The sequence below is a fragment of the Choristoneura fumiferana genome, chromosome 9 (genome assembly GCF_025370935.1).
Source record: "Choristoneura fumiferana chromosome 9, NRCan_CFum_1, whole genome shotgun sequence".
In the NCBI taxonomy this organism is placed as follows: domain Eukaryota; kingdom Metazoa; phylum Arthropoda; class Insecta; order Lepidoptera; family Tortricidae; genus Choristoneura; species Choristoneura fumiferana.
Window position 1 is genome coordinate 8,257,834 of NC_133480.1, and position 26,676 is coordinate 8,284,509.

General features: G+C 34.8%; 1 protein-coding gene across 4 annotated transcripts in view; it reads right to left on the reverse strand.

Moving 5' to 3' along the window:
• LOC141431134 (potassium channel subfamily K member 18-like) overlaps nt 1-21,128 on the reverse strand; it is a 358,912-nt gene extending 337,784 nt beyond the window's left edge. For all 4 annotated transcript variants that reach the window (XM_074092154.1, XM_074092152.1, XM_074092147.1 and 1 more), the window contains exon 1: nt 20,887-21,128. The gene's annotated coding sequence lies outside the window, so the exon portion shown is untranslated. The remainder of the gene's footprint in view (nt 1-20,886) is intronic.
• Nucleotides 21,129-26,676: the final 5,548 nt, after the last annotated feature.

The following is a 26,676-nucleotide window of genomic DNA, read 5'->3' on the forward strand; positions in this document are numbered from 1 at the left end:
TACGTGCTAACTATGTTGGCAAACGCGGTAATATATATGTGAGGTGTCAGGCACGGTAATACCGCATATTGTGTGCGTGGCACGTTTGACGGGTAATTAGGCTGGACATGTGGGGAGAAAACTACAGCAGAACGTTTTTTAGGCTTCCGTAACATCGAACCATCCAATCGTTACTTATTGTGGAGCTTTGTTACAGGTTCTCAGTGCAAGCATTGCCTGGCATGAAATTTAATTTGATGACTGGATAGCCTAATGAGAGAGAGAGAGAGAGAGAGAGAGGAAGGAGAGAGAGACATTTATTTACTCATTTATGGTTACAAAACTTTACCATTATATGGGTAATTCGGACCCAAAAACTTTATCGCGTAATTTTTTTTGATGTAGCTCTCAAGTATACTGTTCTCGAGTCTTGGACGTTTTATATGTATTTAAGTGTGTTGGATTTCTCGCAGTCGTTCCTTTCTTTTCATACAAAGTAAAAAATATTTTTTGTACTGCCGAAGGAATTACTGCGTATAATCCAGTGTATTTACATAAGTAAGTATGTATGTACCAACAGAAGTGTGGTTTATCTGTTGCCTAGTATCTTTTGTACAAGCTTTGCTTATTAGAACTAGGTCAATTTTGTGTCAGTTGTCCCATGATATTTAATTATTTACCTATTTATTATAACGCTTACTGTGAGTAAGTTGTACAATGGGTCAGATTGCCAAAGAGAAGACCTATAAGAAATGTGTAGTTTCAATATGGGGGACCTATTCGATAAATTGGATTTCATAGAACAAATATTTCTTTTTGTTTGTTTACAATATTTACGGAACCCCTGTGGCTGGTTTTATTTCTAAAATATCTAATACCTATAATATATTAATCTGTGAATACTGTTAAGTGTTTCACTATGACGCCTTCCTATTATTTTATATTCTATAAAATTAAAAGCCGTAGTGAGTCCACGATTCAGTTAATTATTAATTAGTGAAATCACAAAAGCCTGTCAAGCATTTAATTTATTTTATTTTTTAATTAATTAATCTTGCTGTGTCTTAGCTTATTGTACTGTTTAATGCTATTGTTAAGGTATTGTTAGCCTGTTGGACGCCTCGGCCTTGGTAAGTCCTCAGGGTCATTTTCAATAAATATGTCGTGGATAACAATAATCAAGCCTTCTTTATACCTAGGATGTCAATTGACTATTACAATATCGAGATGGCGGCGAACGCCGTGTGACGTAACGACCGGTTACGGTGCACGTGGACGGGCTCGTTGGCCGGAGCGTCATTCTACCTCGGACTGTGGAGACGACAACACCTGGCTAATGATTCTGTCTGTTCTGTTCTGATTTAATTATTATCGGTTGGTGAAATAAAAGACCTGCATTCCAAAAGAAGTTCTTATTGAAGCTCTCACTCAAGTACCTACATCATGAACGCATCCTGACGGCGAGACGGAAGTACTCTCATTCCATCCATCATCATCATCTCATCTCTCTTCACCGCTCTCGTCGACAAATAGATAAATAAGTTTTCCCGATAACACGAGGCTCTTTGTGATTTATTAAACTTTAAATAGCGGCTGAGGTATCGACCGCAAACGAAATGTCATCGTATGCATAAAATATAACAGTGCCTGACCTTCACCTGGGCTTAGTTATGTTGGGCAATACGTGACCGCAAATAAATTTTGTCGCCGAATTGACTAGTGCTACCCTATTATCGACAGTCTCATTATCGATAGTTTTCATGGAATAATAAAAACCGACCAAGTGCGAGTCGGACTCGCGCACCGAGGGTTCCGTACAAATTATTAAAAATATTTTTATTATATGATGTAACCAAAAATTTACGCTTTTCGCAATTTTTCCTTTATCTGTGCTATAAGACGTTACTTCGCACCAAATTTCAAGATTCTGAGTTCACGGGAAGTACCCCGTAGGTTTCGATTCCCTTCAGAGTGTCGAAAATTTGCAGCATAAACGGCTGTATCTTTTGATTGCGTTGGCTTAGACGTTTGATTTTTTTATAGCTCCAAGGGACAGACTTGAGTAAGTATTTGATATTAATTTCAGCTTAATACCTCCACGGGCTGCTGAGAAAAAGGGTCTTGACAGATAGACAGACAGACGGACAAAAAGTGATCCTTTAAGGGTTCCATTTTTTCCTTTTGAGGTACTGAACCCTAAAAATCAAGAAACCGATGCTTGGTTTCTAAAGACAGTGTCGCCGGAAATTTTCACATGCGTACTTACACACACTTTGAAATCTTGGCGATTATTGGTTGTAGCGTCTAGTCTATTCGAAAAAAGCCATAATTTCTGATCAGTTGCCATAATTAGAACTTTACTACAACCGTATATTGTTGAGAGTCTATTGTATGGGTCTGTAAAAGAAAGGTGCGTACAAGCCACTTAGCATGGAATAGCGGAACAGTTGTTTACAAAAATAATATTGCTATCACCTCATAGATTTCTCTAAAATATTTATTTACAAAATGAACTCTATGCGAAACCATTATAGGTTCAACAAGGCTGAATAAATACATACTACAGAAAATCCCTATGCTACTCAAATTATCTAACCAAAATTTGACAAAGAAATTGATGTAACTATGCTCAGTTGCACTTATTTATGATCAGCGTATCTCGTTAACATGCCGTTTCCTCATGTTTTTCTATTTCGTAATAATTTTCATCTAGAACATTACAGGCCACACTATCGACCGCGAAACTTTCGCAGCTCTACAAAGCATCGATAGTATCGATACTCTCAAGAAGCCTATCGATATTTTTTCTATTGAACACTTATCCACAGACAATCGAATATCAATAGGCAATACTAGAATAGTAACGTATTGGAGAATTCTAATAAAAAAACAATAAGTCTTGTGAACTAAAGTTGCAGTTTGAAAGCAAGTTGCAAAGTTTGAGCAGTATTTGTGTTTCTTGAGCTTGGTAAAGTCATGGACACAATTCGGTTCTGTTACTGTACAGAGGTGGTTTTTAAATCCATTTAATGTGTCTCGTCTATCATTGGCGATAGCTACTGGGAATTAGTTTTTGTGGAAAAAAACTTGATCTTTTGTTCACACGGTACTTTTTTTTGATAAAACTTGCAATCTCATTCAATTTATAAACCTTAAATATTTAAAGCAGACCACAGAAAATAGGTTAAATTCGACATGCCAGATTTGCAGTAAACATGCAGTATTCATTTTGTATCTTTTGGATGGGTAATATTTTTTGGAATATTGTTATAATTATTTGACTGAACACACCGGGCCCCTATTAAATAAAAGTTAGAAGTGCTACAATTGTACATACCTAATTGTCACTTTTTGTATGAGAAACCCAACAATTATGTAAAAATATAACACTTGTAACTTTTATTAAATAGGGGCTTGTAAGGGTTTTGTATCCGAATTCTTGACTCAAAATATACCAAAGCTTTTGACGAGGTACTTTCACTTTAAACACGGGTTGTATTATCTGTTCTGTGACATGGGCAAAATTTATTGGAAACATCAACAACAATAAAAAAATCTTATAAAACATTGAGAGAGAGAGAGTGAAACAGGTATAAAATAAACATCAATTTTAGCTTGTCCTTCTGTAGTTCCCTCTTCAGTATCTAAGAGCAAGAAAATTATTAATCCGTTATTCGATACACGTAATGAAGTGAATTTATCCAACGCTCTGGACCTCCCGACCTACTGTGCGTGATTTGTAGCGGCAATGTTATGCAATAGAAATTAGTGATTGAGGATGTGTGGTTTTAGTAATTAGTTACTTTACTCTGTGATGGATAGGGATGTACGAATAAAAGGATATTTTGTTTTTTTTTATTCAATGTCCCTTTTATTAGTGTTTTTATTATTAAACAAATAACAACTTAATATTATTTATGAAACCGGTCAGGTGCGAGTCGGATCTGCGCACCGAGATTCCGTATATTTTTGAAAAATCAAAGGGACTAAGTCTAGGTACGGTCAAGGACTTTAATTCAAGAGCCACCGTGCGTTTAACTTTACTTGCCCGAATTTCACTTGCCATACCAAAGTTTTCCATAAAATATATAGAACCGTGCTGTTTTCAGGATTTTTTTAAATTTTATCATATAGAATGCAGTAGGTTAGGTTAGGTTAGTTTAATATCAACTCTGAAGAAATGACTATTTCAGAAATAAAATACTTTACGGCAAATGAAAATTCTAGAAGACGATACATTCAGGCATATGAAATTCGGGCAAGCGATAGAGAACCGCCACCGTGGAACCTTTTCAAAGGAAAACTCATTCAATTATCCTTGTTAATAAGTGCGATGTCACTATGACGTTAACTGTGAAATGATACCATGGTGGCTCATGCATTGATGTCCTAGACCGTACCTATTTAAATACTAAAAAATACCTGTAAAATTATAATAGCCGTGAACAATACGATTCTTGAATAGGACTACTTTATTTTTTTTTATTTTCGATCTAAGTCTGAAACGATTAAATACATTTACAAACCTCAAACCCGGAACGATAATGAAGTTAAATAAGTATACTCCATATTAACAAATTATAAAAACCGGCCATTCGTGGGGCTTACATAGTTACCACTACGATTAAAAAGATAAACGTATGTAGACATAAATTATTAAAAAGTTATACTCAGAATATTAAGCGCAAAATGCTGACAAAAAATTATAACTAATTTATTACAATTCCGAAGCCTGAAAAAGATTAAAACATTTCACATTTAAATTGGCTGTCAATACATTAATAATCAATTTAATGATCGCTGAAACACACAAAGAGTGCTTACTACACCTAATTAACAGGAATTACACAATCATGATATTTGCTGCACATATTTGTGTTCATAATTTGGGGGATATTATGAGGCTTATTGATTTATAAAAGATACATCCAATACCTACATAATGTTTAGTGAAAGGACGGTGAAGATTAAAAATAAACATGAAATAAACTTAGAAGATAGATAGTTTTTTTTTTACATTCATAAGTGCTTGTTATAGTCTAAATTGAATAAAGATATTTTGACTTTGACTTTGAGAATTCTATTCCTGTTGTAGGTACCTATTATTACAATCCTGATTGAACATTTGAGTCCCGGGGAAAGACAAAGGATAGTTTTTATCTCGGAAAATTGCATAGTTCCCTCGGGATAGCGATAACCGAATTCTACGCGGACGGAGCCGCGTGTAACGGCTAGTATATCAAAAATGATAAATTTTGTGAAGACGTCTGTATGTTTGCCTCATTCATGCAATAACGGCTGAACGAATTTAGATGAAATTTGCGTACTGTAGGGACTAGGCTGTATACCGCTGGCAGGTGGTAAAACTGACCACCTGGCAGGCTAGATTAACTTTATTATATATAACGATAGTATTTTTATATTGTATGATTCTAGAATTTTATAAAAAGGATGTAGCTAGTCTTTAGCTAAGGCTCTTTTCTATCTGTATTGTCCCCGTTAGGTAGGGCTCTTAGACTAGGTCCCCACCTCTGAGAGGAACGAGGGATATGTAGGAACTAGGCTGTATACCGCTGGCAGGTGGTAAAACTGACCACCTGGCACGCTAGATTGACTTTATTATGTATAATGATAGTATTTTTAAAATGTATGATTCTAGAATTTGATTTTAAAAGACGATTGACAGCGGTACAGATTCCTCCCGACAGCCTGAGCGGCTGGACCTATCTCTGTAAAAATATATTTATAACTACAATAATATAAAGCAAGTACTGAAGAAATATCCTTTTTATTTGAACTGAGTTTAAAGTCACGCGCGTAGATCCCCTTTACCCAAGCTCTTACCAAGTCACAGTCCCCACAGTAAACAAGGTTGACTGACACATAGTATTCTTAATAACCCGGAAAATTGCACAGTTCCCGCGGGATAGCGATTAATCGAATTATCCGCGGACGAAATTACGGGCAACAGCCTGTCCTATAAAGAAAACGGCCGAGAGCTCGACACGCTAGTGCCCAACAGACGACACCCTGCTGTCATCTCTATTCCTGATGACTTAAGATTAAAAATGCCGAATAGTGGGACAGTGACGAGCACTCGTACATACCTTATTCTAAGAAAAAGACAAGTAACAAATCACTGTCGACGGAAAAACATCCTGTCCGAGTGCGATATTTTGTTACTACGCTCGTTAATACATTATGTTAACCACTATACCTACACTAAGCACTGGTGTAGTGGAAACCACAGCTCATCCCATTAGAGTGACGTAGCGATCCTAATTACTACATTATACATGAAACTTCATGACTGCTAATGTAATCGTGGGTAACGGAATATGGAATTGTTGATATTTAGGTTAAAATATTATAAAATAGTTGTTAGCTGTGACTCTGTCCGCGAAGAAATTGTTATTAATAGTATATTGTTCAACAGGGGACTAAAACAAGCCATAATGACACAAGATGTTTAGCCACCCGAGCAGAGTGAGGGTGGCTATAGTTCAAGTGGCATTATGGTTGTTTAGTCTTGCGTTAAACACTCTACTTTTCACTTTAAATGCGAGGAAAAAAAACAATGTTTTGTTCAAAATTATAATATTACTTTTTAAAAACGTACGCTCGACTAATGGACAGGCCATCTGATCAAAATTGAAATAGCAAAAAAAATTGTTGCGCGGTTTTTTTTCTTTTCTTTTATTGTTTATGAAGTGACGCTTTAAAAGCTTGCATATTTAGCCAACAGATTCAAAATTGAAAACTATCTTAAAACTAATTGGACTACTTATGCATAATAAAATGAATTAATCCTTAATATAGTTGAATAGATTCATATTCGTCGTTAATTGTGTTTCACGAAATTATATCGTGTTTTTTTTATATTTTCGCACAGTTGTCATTTTGAGGTTATTTCCACGCCTAAAGATCCTCCATTCACAAACACCGTGTTGGCTGTTTAGAGGTTTCCAACGTAAATTTATAAAAAATACTTTAATCCCTAGAGAATAAAGAGGAACTTTCGTCCCGATATGCAGAGACTAAAGTGACATTTTAAGAGCATGAGAAGTGAAAAATAATATAAATACGGACCAGATGGTACAGTAGCAATGACGATAGTGTCGCTATTCAATACACAGGTGGTACCTAATTGATTCTATCAAGTATGCTTTTAAGGTACCAGTTCGTAAGAAAATTGCATTTTCCTAGAAGCTGAAGAAAATGAACCTAATTGCTACCTTCTCGCTGAAAGGGACTCATTAATAGTTATATAAAAACTGATCTTTATTCTGTTAACTATCGGTCAAACTTTACCCAGTTAGTGAGGAGCTTGGCGTGGGCCATTTTCCTGATCTTCTGTTTGGAAGTTTTTAGAAATACAAGTTACGGAAGCAATATTACATTATGTACAAATAAATACGTACAACTACAGTTTCTAGATGAGATAGAATCGCGCTTACCTATAGGTTGTACGTTGTTTTACAGACAACTGTTTTAAATTTAGAATTTTGTTTCTGTTTACTATCGTTTCGAAGAATAATCAATACGTAGAACACTTACCTTTGGTTTGGAGTCATTTAAATCGTTGATTTTTGTTACAAATAAAATTTTATATGTCTATATTCTTATCATAGAAAAACAAATCAAAAATTCTTTATTCTCATATCATTGGGTTAATGTAAAACGTATTACCAAAAAAAAATTGTTATGATGGGGTCGCAATTTAAACCTAACTAAACTACTACTACTCAATTGGCATCAATAAATAAATATCACGGGACAGATCACACCAATTGAAAGTAAGCTTAGCAAAGCTTGTGTTATGGGTACTAAGCAACGGAGTGAGTGAGTTCAGTGGCCATATTGTCTAACGCTCTGGCACTCGAAGTCGCATTCACCATCTCTTTCTACCCTCATCTTATACCGTGTTAGAGAAAAAGTGATGAAAACGATGGTAAGTGCGTTAGACTATAAGACCTGAGGTTTATTCTTCATTAATATCTCGAATTCTTCGCAGGTGAAGTCTTGACTAAAAACTGGTTATTATAAAGCTAAAGTCATTAGCAGCGAATACAGCGCGAGAGGTATGAAAAAGTACCCTCGATAAAATAACAATTATACTGCCGCTTTCGAGAGCTCTGCAAATAGGGGTGCAAAAATCCAGATGCCGTCGAACTGATGGGTAGGGCTGGTTTGTCGAGGGAATAGTTTTAGAGCGAATTTTCACTCATGATATACTGAGCGGCAAATCTGTCTCTAGAGTGGGCCAAATTTTGTGCCACTAAGTATAGTCGTATATGCGTTTTGGGTGCGAGGATGTTTTTTTGTTTGTGCACAAAACGAATTTTTTTCTAGATTTTTTTTTCTCCGGGTACCTGTTTTCGGTAGTGTTCAGTATATTGCGATCTACAATAAAGATATAACGTACTCATATATTTTATTGTTTTTATTAGAAACTATGCTTTAATAATGAATTCGTAGAGAGTTTGAAACGAGTTAGCAGCTTCGAGAAGGCGAGTTCTGCTCTGCATTTTAACATGTGTCGCATAAAAGTAGGTAACTATGATTCACGGTTTGTAGCACAAAACCAAGATATTTTTTTTAAGTTATGAACCGCTGCAATATAACGCCTGAATTAATCAGTCAGTTATCTTGAAATTATAACCAAGCATGAGTAGACCCAATGCCAATGTTCGCAAGACCGGCAGAGTGCTGATTTGGGACCATTTCGTGACATGCATAACTAAATGATATTGTACCGGATACCTCACGTCTTAAATTGAGTTTAGCTCGACATGTTTCGGGCTAATTTGTAGCCCTTCTTCCTAGTAGCAACGTAACTGCGCGCGCTATGCCACGCGCGGATTTAAGACGTGAGCTACCCAGTACAAATCATTTAATATGAGTGAGTCTCACTTCACGGTAGTTTCATGTTCAAAACATGCATAACTATTTTTTTCTGTTACCCTTTTTTTGTCATGTCGTTTAAGGAGGTTAAGGAGGCAGCTTTGAGTGGTTGAGTAGAGAGAAGTGGAGAGCCATTCATCGGCAGAATGTAATTCTTAAATAAGAAAGAAGACCCTTTTTGCCAAGTCTCCTAAAAAACTTTATTTATTTCGTCGGTGATACTGCAATACCGCGTAACTAACATTTTCCATTAGATATAATTTTCAGCCGTGGTGGCCTAGTGGTTTGACCTATCGCCTCTCAAGCAGACGGTCGTGGGTTCAAACCCCGGCTCGCACCTCTGAGTTTTTCGAAATTCATGTGCGGAATTACATTTGATATTTACCATGAGCTTTGCGGTGAAGGAAAACATCGTGAGGAAACCTGCACAAACCTGCGAAGCAATTCAATGGTGCGTGTGAAGTTCCCAATCCGCACTGGGCTCGCGTGGGAACTATGCCCCAAACCCTCTTGTTCTGAGAGGAGGCCTGTGCCCAGCAATGGGACGTATATAGGCTGGGATGGATGGATAATTTTAACTGTCAGAACAGAACGATGTTAGTACTGTTAGTACAGTGAAAAATACACCTAATGGAAAATGCTAGTTACGTACGCGGTATCGCAGTATCGCCGACGATTTTACATTGATTAATAAAAAAAATAACTCTTTTTTCATGTGGTTTAATTTTGTGGTGCACGTCTAGTCTGCTATTTTTATTTGAACAACCGCGCAAGGGGTGTTTCTAACGCACCTCCATAAAAACCACCCACCTTACCGACTTTGTCCAAAATGTTGCCAGACTTCCTTTCCCAGCAATCAGTGCTAATAAGGCAAACGGGCCTACAAATCTGGCAACCCTGGACGTAAATAATTTAGCCCTCGTCATAGGTCACCTTCAAATAATTGAATTAGCCTCGTCCATTCGTTTCCGTATCCAAGGATACAGTAAAAAAAAACCTACACGTTCAAGTATATTGATTTAGGATGCTACGGCCTACTAGCGTTGTGGAATGTATTTACGACTATGTTCGATATTTCGCAATAGAATCTATCGAATAAGTTAATAGACGTTATTACGAAAGTTAACATTTCATCTTACTATACCTATATTTTGCTGGTATCAATAGAACTGTGAAAATATGTAAAACCCCGATATATTGACCGTTAAATTTTATTTAAAAGTTGTTTATTTTTATTTCGTTGTTCCATACAAGCTTTTTATTGTGGTTGCATTATCATAAAATGTAAACTGTTATAAATAAATAAAAAAACGTCCTATCTACATATACATATCTAATACCAAATTTGAAGACAATTTGCATACATACACACGAAAATAGCAATTTAAATTATTTAAATTAAAGCATTAGAATTGGCGCCGACTTATTTAATAAAGAACAACTTTCTTCTTATAATATTTTTTAATTACGCTATTCTTAAAAAAAAAGAAAAGTCTGCTTCGCTATGCTTTTTAAAAACCTATCGTAAAACAACGAGAATGGATAAAAGCGTAATCCAGTCTTATGCGATAACGGATATTCTGCAGGGTAGTATATCTAAGGTAAGGAAAATCCTCAGAAAAATGTGCCGCTCTAGATAATGCTGTGGAGAAATGCCAAGGTACTGATAGGCTCCAGCGCTCCGCTAGCGTGCTGGCTGTTATATCATTTACTCGAACAGACTGTTTTTCTTTTTCTAATTATTGTCTCGCGTGCCAGTGTTAAAGTTTGACAGATTTTCTTTTCGTTGGTATTAAATATGTACCCTGTTTTTCTTTTTCTTTTTTATTTACGTATTCTCTTTTCACCAGTAACAAAATATTGTGTATCGTTTGATGATGATGATGAGAGATGAGTACACTTCTCAAAAATTTTATTCACAATTTCTTGTTATTACAATATTGAGCTAAGAAAAAATTTAAAAGTACTATAAAATTTAATTGAATATCACATAAAGGCAAATTCAATCGCAAAAAAGCACCATTTTTGAAAGAAGGGTGTATTTAATTTGACTTAAGTCTTTATTTCAAGTGCGATTACCAGCTATTTTTTTTCTTACAAAAAATTACCTATCACAGAATCAGTTATTTAATTTGCTCACTCATTCATCAAAAATTAGAGTTTAATGACTAAAAATAATATTATTATATTAGGTAGTTACTTCATTTCAGAGCATAAGTATTCGAAAGCGTTAAATTTTCTTTAAATAAACGTAGAAACGTGCGACGGAGGCGTTCTACGGATGTCTACGAAGTGTGCTACGCGATGTCTACGAATGTACTACGCCGTAGCACGGTGCTACACTGTCGCAGCGCTGTAATGTGGATCTACGTCGTAAATTACTCTTAATATTTTATCTTCTAATATTATATGTATACGTGAATGTTTACGATGATTTATGAACCTATTTATAGATGTATAGATGTTTGTTCCTCCTTCACACAAAAAGTTCTGAACGAATTTAGATGCAATTTGACATAGAACTTATAACATCTCTACATTATAGGGTACCATTTTCCCGGATTATTCTTCTTTCACAAAGTCTACACTATTACGTACCGTCTATACTGAGTTAGTACTCCTACGCGAATATCAACATAAAAATATAACCAATATTACCAGTATTACTCAAAAACTTAATCATGAATACGAGGGCGGGATGATAAGTAACTAGCCTTATGAAAAAATACTAATGTTTTCGTGATAAATCTGATTTTATTTTTCGACATAGTCTCCGTGTAGTTCTATGCATTTATTCATCTTCATTCTAAAGCTTTAATGCCCTCCATAAAATGACTTTTCTCAAGGCCTGCAAAATACTCCTCTACAGCGGCTATAACTTCATCATTTGTGGCAAATTTCTGTCCACCCAAAAAAGTTTTCAGCTTAGGGAACAGATGGAAGTCTGATGGTGCTAGGTCAGGCGAATAAGGTGGGTGTGGCAGCAAATCAAACTTTAATTCGTTGATTTTTGGCATAGCTTTAACACACGTGTGAACTCGAGCGTTATCTTGATGGAAGATGATTTTTTTTTTGCTAAACTTGGTCGTTTTTCCTGAATGCATTGATGCAGTTTATCTAAAAGATTAGCGTAATATTCTCCAGTAATTGTTTGACCTTTAGGAAGGTAATCTATCATCAAAATTCCACTAGCATCCCAAAAAACTGAAGCCATCACCTTCCCCGCTGATTTTACAGCCATAGCTTTTTTAGGAGCCGAACACCCAGATTCGGTCCATTGCTTTGATTGTATTTTTGATTCTGGTGTGTAATGGTGAACCCATGTTTCATCAGTTGTTACAAATCGACGCAAAAAATCAGCTTTATTACGCTCAAAACGGTTCAAACAATCTTTCGAGTTTTGCTTCCGAATCCTTTTTTGATCTTGCGTAAGCAATCGCGGCACCCAACGGGCGGATAACTTCTTCATATGCAATTCTTCACTTAGGATATGATGTACCCGTTCTTTCGAGATACCTATAGTGTCAGCTATTTCAGATAACTTCAATCGTCGATCGGCCAAAACCAAATCATGCACTTTGGTCACCATTTCTGGAGTCGTAACACTTTTAGGACGTCCGGGGCGGACTTCATCTTGGACACATGTACGGCCGCGTTTAAATTCGGCCACCCAGTTTTTTACCGCGGCATAAGATAGAGCACATTCACCCAACACATTGTTTAACTCTTCATAAATTTCTGTCCCCTTCATCCTCTTCATAAACAGAAACTTAATTACCGCTCGTTGTTCAAATCTATCCATTTTGAAATCAATCGACAGAATATATTTTCAAATGACAACAAATCGATTAAATTGTCACACCACCCGATTCAAATTTAGAACGCAGATAGCCAGAGACACGCTTTTAAAAATAGTATAGTTTTTTTTTAATTTTTTTAATTTTAAATTGCAAAGGCCAGTTACTTATCATCCCGCCTACGTATTTCTGCTTAAGCTGAAATAGCGGGGCAAAAGTTTGTTAAAAAAAACTGAACAAAACCTTAGCTTTGTGCTAAAGTATACCTAAGGCTCGACCTCCGCCTTTCTTTGTAGACAAAACAATATTGTAGTTCACCGTCTTTGGTTGATACTAGTGATGTGCCGTATCTCCTATAAACTATCCGCGGTTTTTAAATTAAATCACTTCTTTGAAAATACTACTTGGCAAAAAACTCTGTGGAATTTGAAGTACGAGTAGAGTAGTACCATTATAAGTAATTTTAATTAATGTGAATCAATGTGAATTGAAGTGAAGTATTTAGTTGCTACAGAACTTTTAAATCTCACATGACATTAGTAATTAATACTGTTGTTTACGAACAAATCTGACACAAGACTCACAAAAAAGAAACGATACCGATCCTTATTTACTTTTGAATATCTGCCGTCACGGAAAGGTATGGATACAAATACGTAGCCAATCACTAGTTGATACCGAAACTAGCTCACCGACCAACGTACTACCACGATAGACAACGAAAATGTACATAATGATATTCTGCATGTGAAACACAAGTAAAAAATAAAAACAATAAATTTAAAAAAAACAAAAAACCCGACTGCCTAAAAAAATACTAAAAAGAAAAAACAAGTCCCACTAGACTTGTTTTCTTCATTTTAGTATTTTTTACTTTTTTAATACTTTCGTGAAAAATGGTAGATTAAAACTATTATAACCTATATTATATATTTAAAATGGGCTAATTATTAGCTTTCATTTGATACCCCACTCGATAGGTTTAAATAAAAATCATTTTTGAAAACTTACAAATTGGCGCCAAAAGTCTGCAATTTTGATTTTTCAAGAATTTCAGTCCCTGTGTCACTCGCGTCATCAAGACGAATCCAATGACGTATCATTTATCAAAATCGGTTCAACCGATGAGTAGTCACGAGAGGACATAGGAATAGACATACATACGCGTCAAACTCATAACCCGCAGTCGGGTAAATAGTAATTTGACTAACTGATTAACAGACTTCACGGACTAAATAAATCCAATATTAATATTTAATTGTAAATATATTAACGTAATATTCAAATTAAAAACAAATGTAATAAAAAATAAACAAAAAGTCATCCAGAGAAAACAAGAATTTACAGCAAATTTTAGTAATGCTTTTAATAATTTAATAATTAAGATTGGAATTTTTACTTTTACGGTCATCCCGTAAAACCTAAATTGAAAATACAAACTGAAATATAGATGCACAGAAAACCCAGAAAAATTAATAAATATTTCAGTTTGTATTTTCAATCTAATAATTTGCAATAATATTAAAAAAATGATTCTCCACGATACAATTTCTTCGTAAAAGCTAGAAATATTTTATTAGCAATACAGGCAATAATCATCAATCATTAGTCATTACCGGGTGACAAGAGCGCGATCAATCATGTTTAGTCATGTTCAGTTGAACATGAAAGTAATTCATACCTAATATTAATAAAATTAACCATACTTCTTATGGATCAATGTTAACTAAATATGGATTCAATATTTTGACAACTGCATAGCCAAGTGGTTAGAGAACCTGATTACAAAGTTTCGAAAAGGTCGCAGGTTCGATCCTCGGTTGCAGAAAATCATTATGTATGAAAAATTCGAATTTTAAGTACATATTAGACATTCAAGACTCGAATATGTATTTAGGTAAATAATGTATCTATTTATTTGAGTGTGTTTGTCAGTTGGCAAGCGCCCATGATACCAGCTTCGCTTGCTTTGAGACGAGAATTGGCGTAAATTGTACCATGATATTTATTTATTTTGATCGAAATTTTGTCCGAATGAAATGATTTTTATTTTATATTTGTTCCAATTTTAGTGAAATGAAAATAGTAATTTAGCTTCACAGACTAAAGCAGTGATACAGGTTAGAAATTTGGTAGACATCTTCGGCTTCCTTGAGGATTAGGTATATTATTTATATTATTGCTGGACTTAGAAGAGATTTTTCGAAATTTTATGGAATAGAAAGCTATAAAATTTTATTTATAATTATAATTTTTCTACAGGAGTGGACCTGTGGGTTTTATAAATGATATCCTGTTTGATAGGTACATTTAAGTAAAATAGACTTCATTGTTTTGTGTACTCTTCTTTTTGCATCGCGGGTGAGCAAAGAAATTCTTTTAGTTCATCTTTTTATTTGGTCTTTTGATCATATATAGCTTTTGCCCTTGATCGTCCACCTAAAAATATTCAAAATTTATCAGGGACATAGTCGAAACGTGTGTTAATATGAGCAAATAGGTAAGTATTTTTTCTTTATTATAAACATAGCCTTTTTATTTCATTCTTAATTAAACCTGTAAAATAATTAAGGCCATTCTGCAGGTAAAGTTGTAGGACTTATCCAATGAGACGAGAGATTAAATAAGTCTCATTAAGGCCCGTATTTTGTTCCTATTTTAATTAGTCTAGATTAAAACACTCAATCAGTGCCGCTTGAATATTAAATCCTAGCTTTGTTGAATAGAATATATCTAGGTTTATTAAATTGCTTAGAAGATTAGGTTAAAATACCTAGATCATACTAGTGGCAAAGTTAGCTGTTTTCTTTTGAAATAGCTGAAGTATTATATTCTTTACGTTTTCAATACACATGGTTCCACTATTTTGAAACCGAATCGACAAAAAAATAAGACTTATTAAACGTGTACTCAAATTTTTACGAGATTCGGTTGAAAAATGCGACGTGTAGAGACGAACGAACAGCCTAACATCCGGGACCAACATACCAAAATATTTTTTCCCAAGTTGAAAGCGGCGATACTCGCTCGCTCAGTCGTCAATTTTTTATATAAATATCCAACATTTTTACTACATTCTTATAAAATACGAGTAGGTAATATAAAATGCCTCCAATTTTGGGTAATTTGTAAGTAGGTATTAGTAATATTTTCAGACTTTTCGGGGTTGCATCAAGCAAAACGTTGAAAAGCACAGCCTTAGAGCAATAGTCGAATGAAAAATCCATTTCCTCAAAGAAAAGGCTTTTCAGCGCTCTCACCGGTATTCTCTTTTATCTTTTCCCGCCTAGATTTATGAAGTTTAAAATCTACATTTTTTCTGACAGGTAACCTAAGGTTCTTTGGTTAGACTTTATGTCTGAACCTAGGTACAAATAAGTAAATAAATCCCACTGTTAATGTAAATGCGAAAGTTTGTAAGTTTGTTGGTTTGTTTGTTACCTCTTGACGTCTAAACCGTTGAATCGATTTAAATGAAATTAGGTATATAGATAGTTTGAGTCCCGGAGAAGGACATAGGATAGTTTTATCCCGGAAAATTGCATAACTCCCGCGGGATAGCGATAAATGAATTCTACGCGGACGACAAATTTACAAGATAAACCATAGGCGGTCTTATTACATTAGAGCAATGCTTTCTAGACAACCTATTCCAACAGAAAGAAATTCCTTACTTTTCTTAAGCAAGTCGTACGGTTTATAGCAATTAACAAAAATATACCTAGTGCCCATCCACGAAGACGCGTGATTTTGTAAAAATTAGACATTAATGACATTGTAAAAAGAACCACAGCACGCGTCATCGTGAATGACTCTACCTATACAACTGGTAACTATTTATAGATGAAGTAGTTATTTGTGTCACAAGGGAGCAAAATGGTGTATTTACGGCGAGGGCGTACACTGAATCCAGAATATAGCGAGGGATTCTAAAGTAGAATCCTGAGCGTAATGCCAGGGATTCAAGTGTTAACGCCCAAGATGAAAATAATTGTGCTCCCGAGTCGCTCATACAACTTTTCACACCGAGCATTAAGAAACTTGAAAAAAATAAATTCTAAATATTATTAAAGAATAACCAGCATCGAAAATGACGTGGCTTTCCAATATCAACTTCAAAAAATGGCATTTGCAATAAAACACTTAGAAAAGCCTTGAACAGAAAAGTTGCACTTTGCTCCCTCTCGTCAGGGAGGAAATAGTTATTTGTGCAACAAGAGAGCAAAGTTGTTTTTTGTTGCGAGTGTTGATTTTGAATCCCGAGTAAGCGAAGGATTCTATAATTGAATCACGAGCGTTAGCGAGTGATTCTAGGTTAGAATCCTGAGATCAGCAAGGGATTGAAATACACGAGATGCAAAAAAACTTTGGTCTCGTGTGACACATACAATTTTTCACCTCAGCAGCGAGAACATAATTTAAATGTAACATAAGAATAAAACCACATATACCTACCTGTTTACAAAACAAACACATTTTTTTTAAAGAATCCGATTATTATCAAATATAATAATTACATTTTAAACCATAAAAGAGTCCAGTAGCTACAATACAAATCGCATACTCATAACATGCAATCTTAACTTCTTGTACTAATGTCACACTTATTTTTTACTACTGCAAAAAGCCTCATTTCGGGGTAATTGAAAAGGTTGAACAATTAAACCTTTAAATATGATTTTTATTAAGATTTCTATTACATAAACATAAATAGATTTGTTAAAAAATCATTAAATTTAACAAATAATAATTATACTGTAGAGGCAGTATACGGAATTCTTTTATAAAAAAAAACACAAGAGAAGCGGCTTTCGTGCAACGAGGTTGCATACTTTATTAAAAGATCGGGAAATTTACATTTTGGAATATTTCGATATATTTTTAATACCAAAATTTAATTTAAGTTTGTAATCGACAAATTTGATCCTATCTCTTGCTTTTTTCGAGTTGAAGTGAAATGACAGATCAAAGTAAAGTTCAAATATTTGGAATTCAGTGAGTAGACCCAACACTGTACTCAGAATTTAAAAAAATAATTAAAAAGTTACTTTGTCTCACGGAGTGAGCAAAATGCGATTTTGCTCACTGATTTCTCATAGCAAAACCTGCCTGTTTGAGGTGCTGAGGTGAAAAGTTACTTTTCTGAAGGAGAGGTGTGAAAAAATATCTCCCAAATCTCTGCTTCATTATTCATAGAATTAAAGGTACACTCGAACCAACTGAATCGTGACCCACTATGGAAACTTTTTGTAGAAAAAGTTATAGTGACAGTGCTAGATACGGGAATTTGTTATAATATTTACTGTGAGAACGTTCTACAGTGGGTCAGGAATCAAACGGTTCGACTGTACAACTAAACCAGACCTTTAAAACCATTGTTCCTAGTTTCCAATTCACTTGAATAAATAATGTTTTCAAAGAAAATGACAAAAATAAATATACCTACAATCGTAATTTCGTGAATATTCTTGAAAAGCTTTGAGTAACGAGCTTTCGCTACAATAGGTATTGCGACATGACTCATAAACGTTTCTATTTTTAATTTGCCTAATGTATTACGCAAATATTTAGTAGGTATTCATTTCAGTATTATCAGTATTTGATTTCGTCGAAGTGTATTTTTAACCCCTGACGCAAAAAGAAGGGTTTTATAAGTTTGACCGCTATGTGTGTCTGTCTGTGGCACCGTAGCTCATAAACTGGTAGACCGATTTGAATGTGGTTTTTTTTATTTTAAATCAGGTTTTCAAGCCATGGTTCTTAGACATGTTTCATCAAAATCGGTTTGGCCGTTTTTGAGATATTGACCTTTGAAGTGACAAACTCGGGGGCTTTCCAACTTTTTGTTGGTTAGGTTTTTTTAGAAGTTTTTTTAAAAGCTTTTACTTAACTTGCTTTGTTTGTTGTTTTGGCGTCAAATTTTACAAGTTCATTTTGACCCACTTTCAATGGACAGATTGACTTGAGATTTCTATACATAATACAATTATGTAAGTTGGATGACAATGCAATACACTCAAAAAAATACAGTCAACAATAAAAATCTTGCTTTAAAAATATCATTGTACAAGCTTTTATTTAACGTTCAATGCATACTCGTATAATTAAGTATGTAAATCTTGCAAGTTGAATTCGACCTACTTCCAGTAGTCGGAGCGACTTGAAATTTGGCAAAGTATGAAATCTGGTGACAATGCAATAATCTAGCAGTGACATCCTGGTGGTCCAGACAGGATGGAAGTATGACGGAACTCCTAAAAGGTTTTTGGCATCAACTTGAAATTTGGTACATAAATGTAGTTTGGATGACAATGCACGTACAGTCTGAAAAAAGCTTGTATTAAAAATGAAATTTTTAACAAAAAACTTATTTAACAAAAGCTGCTTGATATTTAACTGGCCCTGTTTGGTGTTATGGGTCAAATCTTGCAAGTTAATTTTGATTTAGATGGTAATGCAAGTACAGTAAACAAAAAATACAGTCAACAAAATAACTTATATTAACAATGACATTTTAGCAGAAACTTATTTTAATTACTCCTAACAACTTTGACCTATTGAGTTACGTAAATTCACGGTTCAAATAACGTTAAGAACTTCAAACTGGGAAATTCATGAAATCGACAATTCGGGCCATGTCAGAACAAATATTCAGTGGAAGTTGTCAATTTACTTTAATTATACAGGGTGGGGTCTTTAACAGGGGCAAATAATTAAAACATCGATCGTGCTCATCAAACTGAATGACATTATTTCGGTGACTTTTCAATATAATTAGTTTTATTATTTATTTAATAGTAACTTTAAAGTTTAGAAATAAGCAATGTAAAACAAAACTTTTGGTGTTTGTAGCGTGACAGGCAACGTCGTACATTAATTTAATTTTTATGAAAAAGGGAAAATCTAACTCCATATTACTAATGTCGTTTAATTTGAAGAGAACGATTTATGTTTTAATTATTTGCTGCTAAAGGTCCCATCCCGGTAAATAAATAATTTCGATTCATACAATACAATACAATAACTCTTTATTGCACACCAATACAGTAAACAGTACAGAGAACACAAGTATATACATAGAGATTTTCTAAGGTAAGCAATAGGCGGCCTTATCGCTTCAGAGCGATCTCTTCCAGGCAACCTTTACAATGGACAGAAATAAGGAATACATTTTAGCAGGTGGTGCAATTTACAGTAGATTAGAGCTGTATCAAGAATACATAAAACTAACACATACAATACACATACACAACAAATCTAAACAGATAGATACCATAACAACACATAAACTAACTATAACATTCATACGCAAGATGACAGGTAGTGCTCCTTAAGCATAGACTTAAAGATAGGCAAGGACTTTGCGCGCCTCAAGTCTATCGGTAGGGAGTTCCACAACCGAGTGGCCTGGACAGTGTAAGAATAAACATAGAATTTAGAGTTTGAAAGTGGGACAATAAGGAGAAAGTTCTGAGAGCAACGAACAGAAGTAACATAGCTAAATCGCTCTTTGAGGTAGCAAGGAGTTGCAGGGTTAAAGAGAATGCCGTAGAGAAGATGGAGAATGTGAGAGTTTCGGCGAAAGCGGATGGGGAGCCACCTGAGCTGTGATCGGAAATAAGAAACATGATCATATTTACGTAGGCCAAATATGAACCGAATGCACAGATTTTGAATTCGCTCAAGTTTATCATATGAGTGATTCATAGTATTTTGTTTATGGAAATCTTCGATGAAAATCTAATATAAAACAAGAAATAGTTATAGGGATAGCGATTTTTAGTTACTTTCTTAATTTTAAATTAATTTTAAATACTTCAGCAATAGTTTTACAAACACCCCTCTAAAGTTTTTATCACGTTTTTTTTTTCAAGAAGAAGTCACACCTTGGACGCCGTACCTACTAATATTGGTCTCAGTCTGTTGATTTATTAAAAAAATAGATTATACTGAATACTGGGAATAATCTTGAAAAAAAACAACAACTAAAACTCCTCCATTCCTACATTAAATATAAATAATTTCCGACTACTTGTGTATTTCAGCTATAAGCCCACACCAGCCTTCTGAAATCCGCACCAATTTATTTCTAATGCTTTTTAATAACTGCCTTAAAGCCCGTTGTTTTATTTACTTATTCAAAGAGGACCCATAAACTTAATTAAATCCATCCATCCTTAATTAAGTCTCGAAGCTAAACACTTACCTATACCGTCATAAGATGTAAAAACTACTAAGTCAGTTTCACTACCACTCTGACACTTCAGTCACTAACTAACCTTTAATCTAACACTTGTAATAAAAAGTCACAACCACAAATAAGTTAGCATTAAACACTACTTACATTACATTTATTTTTAAACACAAATCACTTACACTATTTTTATAATTTACGAAGAACGTGCGGCGATTCGTAAGTAACGCCCGACACGCGGGTTCACCCGTAGAACGCGGCTGCCTCACTGACGGTTTTGTTCCACCACCGACAGAGACAGAGGTCGCGCTTCTCCCTCTGTTATACATTTTCTAAAGACCCGGGAATCGTAAAGTGGAATTTGCAATTTTATTTTCTTCGGTGCAATTTTTTAAGTGAAATGTTAGCGCATCAGTTTTTAAAGAGGTTCTCTAATTATTTCGGGCATTTGTTGTTTAGGGCGGTTTAATATTGTAAGATAATGGCTGGCTGGTTAGCGAAAGGGTTCTGAAACTGTTAATCCCTTACTTTTGCCCGCAGCTTTGAACGCATGAGGGGACCATTTAGTTCGTTTGCACGATAGAACTCTACATATAATTATATGTAGAGTCGTAGAGTCAAACAAGGACATGGTCATTTACATTAATTATGTAAGTGCTTGCTAGAGCCGAAATTGAATTAAGATATTTTGACTTTGACTTGACAATTTTTTTTGTTTCATAAGTTGTTGTTGTTGTTGTTTCTTTAAAAAAATATGGCTCTGTCCATTGTAGGACAATTTTGCGAGTGTCTAGTAGTTTTTGCCGTTGTACGGTAAAAAAATTCTAGAAAACGAAATATGAGAGGTAATGGTGGATGAACGATGACCCATGGATCTGTTGTACCTAATCGGTTTCATAAGTAATACTGCATTTTTAAAGCGTTTTTCAAAATGACTCGTCAAGATTGTTTTTTCAATGCTAAAAGAAATGAAAGACGTAGAAGTAGAAGATATATACAACCTTACAGCTTACAGTCCCCAGACACAATGACGCTTAAAAAATGTTCTACTTCTATCAAACATAGAGGCTCAATACATAGTTTTTTTTTGTTAATTTTCATTCATGATGACGTCTTTAACGCGTTACTGTTTAAACATCGGCTTTAAGCACAGAAACATGTATTTACAGTATGAATTAAAAAAAAAACTTTGATGAGGGTATATTCATTTGATTTTACCCCATCACTAGTTAAAATAATTCCGGATTCGTGATATCTCGTTATATCCATTTACCCTACTCAGAAAGCGGTAAATATCTAAGCAACGAACTGAATATTCCGGCAGATCCGTTAAAAAGCTGCTTATTATTATTGAATAATTAATGAATCTAGACGTCGGTCAAATGACACCTGAGACACAATATCAGACTAAAAAGCTTCTTTGTGAATGCTAAATACGCTTCTTTGTTTCTGCAATATTCATAAGCATGAAAGATCGCTAAAGTAGATTTAGCAATCATTCGCCGTAACGAAGAGAGGCAAAACTTACTTTAATATAATAAAGCTGTGTAGTTTTTTTAAAGTTATAATAAGACAACTGTACCAACCCTACCTTGGTACCCTGGCTGATGAAATATGATAATACATCCTGATGTATTATAAGCTGAGAGCTAGAATAACGTCTTGTTTTTTTTTAAGTAACAAATGGTTCTTTAATTTTTTGCCGAATAAATATTGCCCAACTGTTTCAAGGACGATGCATTTTTTTAAGGTACTTCGGAATTTTTACAAATCTGTAAGGTTCTACAGGACAATCCTGAAATACAGTGTGTCACTGGCAGCTAGCCTGTAAAATAGCCTTGAAAATAGCCTGGCTCCCGGTAACACACGTATACCCTGAATAGTTAACATACAGTTTCACAAAGGTCCACGTCCATATGAAACAGTTGGGAAAATAAAAAGTCCTGGCTCCCGGTAACACACGTATATCCTGAATAGTTAACATACAGTTTCACAAAGGTCCACGTCCATATGAAACAGTTGGGAAAATAAAAAGGCCAGGATCCCGGTAACACACGTATACCCTGAATAGTTAACATACAGTTTCACAAAGGTCCACGTCCATATGAAACAGTTGGGAAAATAAAAAGGCCAGGATCCCGGTAACACACGTATACCCTGAATAGTTAACATACAGTTTCACAAAGGTCCACGTCCATATGAAACAGTTGGGAAAATAAAAAGTCCTGGCTCCCGGAACACACGTATACCCTGAATAGTTAACATACAGTTTCACAAAGGTCCACGTCCATATGAAACAGTTGGGAAAATAAAAAGGCCAGGATCCCTTCAGACCTTAAATAAGCTCTTATGTTTATTTGTTTTTCTGAAATAAATACTATTTAGATCTAGGTTTTCCCTGCGGCTTGCCTCATGAGAACTTCCAGGATTTTACTTCCGTAGGAAGTCCCAATAATATAATATATTATAACGCGCAATAACCGAATTCCACGCGGGCGAAGCCGCGGTCAAAAGCTAGTCTATTTATAAACGTTATCGTGTCCTTTTATTTACTTAGTGACATTTTATCAAATGACAATTAATACCTTGTATAGGTACCGTGGAGGACACCACAATAGAGAAATATTAAACTGTCGTGCACTCTAATCAGACTATGTCACGACCAACAAAAGCGTATTTTAAAGAAAAGTTAAAACATTACCTACAACAATAGCGTGCCAAAGTAAGTTAGTTATTAAATATAGAAAACAAGCCACACGCAAACACTACAGGACTACAGCATGATATCTTCTGTTCTGTTACATAAAGTAAAACGCAACCTGCCTAAAAAGCCGTAAAACCATTCTACAGCCAAAACACTTCACATAACTCTTGAAGAAGGTAACATAAGAACTGTTTCTACTTTAGCAAGTTGATTCTTTAACTTGGTACGTTCAAGACGCTTGGGATAAAATAAAAAATATTCCAATTTCGGAAACAGATTGCGGCCGCCGCAGCAATCTCTTATAAATATATTAAAGAGGAATTATGAGCTGCAAGAGCTGGCAATATGTGGTTGTTGGTGTCGAGCGCGTGATTAGAAGGCAGTTTTTATTTTATTTTTTGTATCATTTACGGTGTTTTGCTGTGTAACTTGCATTTAATTTAAAATCGTTATAAGCATCTTACAAATTTCAATGTACCTACCATTTACCTAATGTCGTTAATATTTTTATTACATTTTGATTTTTGTATTTCTATGGAATTTATCAATCTGGTCGAATTCTAAAGAACACCAAAAATGCCAATGAGCAAGCATTTAACCTACTTAAAAAAATTAGAAAACGCCGACATTGTAAATATAAATATCAAAATATCATGGGACACTTGACACCAATTGACCTTGTCCCAAACTAAGCAAAGCTTCTACTATCGATACTAAGCCACGGATAAGCATACTTATATAAATAAATACATACTTAAATACATATTAAACATTCAAGACCCGCGAGCAAACATTCGTATTATTTATACAAATATCTGCCCCGGCCGGGAATCGAACCCAGGACCTAAAGCTTTGTATTCAGATTTTCTAACCACTTGGCCATCTGGTTGTCTAAATCCGGTTGTTATTTCCAATTTCAATACCCTAAAAGAGGCTGAACCCAATTCAAATGAAACGTTAAGAACCATCTGTATTAAACTAGCTTCCGATTTTAAAAAAACATCATCATTATCAAAGTCGGTCCATCCATTTAGGAGCTATGATAGTACAGACAGACATAGGTACACATACTACTGGCAAACTTAAGTAAGTGTACTTTTTCAACTACCAGACGAGCAGAGCCACAAGTAAAGGCTGGTGTTGTTTGGATATACTTTTTTTTTGTATTCAATGCCTTTCCACAAATTCTACAGGGACGAATTCTATATACGTATTTATTTTACAATCCTACTAATATTATAAATGCGAAAGTTTGTGAGTGAGTGAGTGGGTGAGTGAGTGAGTGAGTATGTTTGTTACTCTTTAACGCTGAAACGGCTGAACGGATTTGGATGAAATTTGGAATGGAGATAGCTGGACTTCTGGAATAAAACAAAGGCTATTTTTTATCCCGATATTCCCACTGGATAGGGATAAAATCTCGAAACAATAACCGCTGGGCTAAGTCATGATTCATGAAATTTGACATGATTGTATTTAATGTAACGTCAATGAAAACCACTATTAATTTTCGGGAATTCCCACGGGAATTTTTAAAAATCCCGGAATTTCAATTCAGCTACTGGATCTAATGATTTAAGTGTGCGAATCCGCGGGTAAACACTAGTCGTCCATAAAACCCCAATGAACACCGATATATTCGTATAATTTGTATATATCTTTTTAGTACGCCTTAGGGTCCTATTGAAGTCTGGATTTAACGAAGTAATACTAGTAGTTAGAATGCTCAGCTAGGGGCTCACGCTGAGATCTTAGTGCGGGAGCGCATGCCAAAAATAAAGTTGCTTATTGGTTTTTAATAAAAGAAAAGACAACAAATAATAAATATATAGGCCCAATGCAACGTAAATATCTATATATAATATTTTAAGTTAGGTTAGTTTTATTTTATTTGCTATGTATTGTTTTCTTTTCAATATAAATAAATATTTTTTTGTTATAATACAATAAAATTATTCTGAAAAACTGACATTAGCTCCTTTTCAATTTCTTGTCTGAAGCTGATATTTACGAAGTCTAGATAAAAAATCTCAGTTGTACATGTATGATAAAAGTGGCCAAGTGCTAATCAGACTTAACAAAGTGTTCCGCTCCATACCGAATAAACACGGTACTTATATTAGGACACCCTTTATTTTTTTTATTATATCTTGGCTGTAGTAATATGGCAAAAAAAATGATATGTGTACAAACCAAGAAGACAATCGCACGAACGCAAACACACATCAGAAATATCAGAATTCACAAGTTAACACAACACGTTTACCACACTGGTATCTTCTTGATGCATGCCCTGATGCATGAAACTGAGTCGCATACCAAGGTGGGATATATTCATTTTCGATTTCACTATGGTTTCTTTAGTAGATGACTGTACAGAATGTCAATATGACATTATTAGCACAAAGATTCCACCCTGGTACGCGATTCAGTTTCGCTGACTGCATAAAGTGCAAAGTATGAATCACGATTCTGCACCATAAAAAACCAGCCAAGATCAAATCGGCCTTTCTCAATAAAGATTCATCCTACCTTTTAAAGTACGGAACCCTTGTTGCGCAAATTCTGACTTGACCGATTTTTTTTATTCTACGGAGCAGTGCATGCACAATATTAGCTTTCATCACTTAATTCCTGCCAACCAGTAACAATTAAATCCCAGCAGAAAACATTACGAGAACTTCAACCATAAAACTGCTTCACCACAAAACAAGTATGAACTAGTGTGTCCGATAAAATATCGATAGTTTGGATATCGATAGAACTGTCGCAGAAAATGGCCAAAACAGAGATTTGAACAAATCTCTAAGGGATATGACCAAATGAGCAGGATGTTAAAATGGCGAATCCATTTTATCATTTGACTAAAAAACGGTAATTTGATCAAATCCCCGTATCTGCCAAAAAGGCCACTTTTTTTCATTTTACTAGTTTTTTTATTCAGTCATTTGATAAAATCCCTAAAATACGTCAGGGACTTGACGAAACGAACTCGCAAAGTCAGTTAATACTCGTATAATATAGTCTCTACTGGAACATGGTGTATGTAATTTGATCAAATCTCTGAACGGGTTTAATGAAATGACATATTATTATGT